Source organism: Python bivittatus, unplaced genomic scaffold (assembly GCF_059951505.1).
Source record: "Python bivittatus isolate LINGU-HERP-01145 unplaced genomic scaffold, Pbiv_v1 ctg000350_np1212, whole genome shotgun sequence".
Lineage (NCBI taxonomy): Eukaryota > Metazoa > Chordata > Lepidosauria > Squamata > Pythonidae > Python > Python bivittatus.
In genome coordinates this window covers 20723891-20725214 of record NW_028277074.1, presented here as the reverse complement: position 1 = coordinate 20725214, position 1324 = coordinate 20723891, and positions in this window count along the sequence as shown.

The window sequence follows — 1324 nt, the reverse complement described above, 5'->3', positions numbered from 1 at the left end:
GAGAAAGAGAATAATAATGAATACTGAATTCCCCTTTCCTTACAAGAAGGTTAAGATGATTCTGAAACAAGTAATATTGAAAATCTAGAGGTAATGGACTAACCTTGTTATAATCATGTAGAGCAGCTGATATGCCAAGATATCAGTGGTTCTCAGCTGATTACTGGCACCATTGTTTCCAGCTCAGTTCTCATGTTTGGCATTTCCTCTGTTATTTACAAGACATCAAAATTAAACATTGGAAAAAAGTACAGAGAAAAAAAAAAGTCATATTTTGCCCCACCTAATGGTTCCAGTAACTTTTATGCACTTTGGATTTTGAGGGGTTTTCCAGAAACATATCAGTATAGTAAACTATAGAGCAAAAGGAAAGGAACATTTTGCTCAAAAGGATCTCTCTGCTGACTGGAATCCTGGTCAGTGACACCTTTCCTCTCGTATATTAATTCTATATCAAATTGTTTTCTGTTTATAAAATTGTGCCGTTTTTCAGCTTTAAGGCTTAACAAGGTGAAAAATAAACTGAGAAAGGATATATCACAAGCATGATCACTAAGGGCAACACGGCGGGGGAGGGGGGCAGGAGAGCAGCTTGAAAGCTAAGCAAAATAAATAGGACTTAACAGCCTTTCTCAAACTGATGCCCTCCAGATGTATAAAACAACAACTCCCACAACATATGTTAGTTTCCCAACTGTATGTTACTTGAACTGGTAAAACTAAGTCCAGTTTCTTTTGATTGACCAGGAATAATCATAACTTGCATAGTACTGAGCATTCGGGGAGGTTTAAAATCTTATGTGAGAAAAATCTCTGCAAAGAAAAAAAATATATCCCTTCTTTCCAGAACTGCAACAGCAAGGAGGCATGAATAGTATCATTAGTATGCATCCATAGGAACCTGGAGGTCTGGGCTACTGCTGTTTTTATGGTGAAATACACCAATTGTGCCAAAACATCCAGCTGCCTTAAATTTATAAAGATATAAGCATATTGTACCTCCCTCCCCCACCCCACCACTCATTTTGTCAGACTCAGAAGTATTAATATCACTCGTCCATGTTCCTCATCCATTCTCTGAACAGGCTGAGGACTGGATTTAGTCTTTGTAAGAGCAAGAGGTCTACAAAGTAAACCATTCTTTAAAAAGATACAACAAACACAAGCCAGGGTTTCCCTCGCTACTGTTTCAAGATTTTATAATGCATCTGTGGCTAATCAATTTTAATATATAATAATGAAAAAGACAAGGGAATATTCTGAATATTATAAGTTGATGATTTAAATGAAGGAAGAAATTACTTTGGAAAAAGACACAAATGGA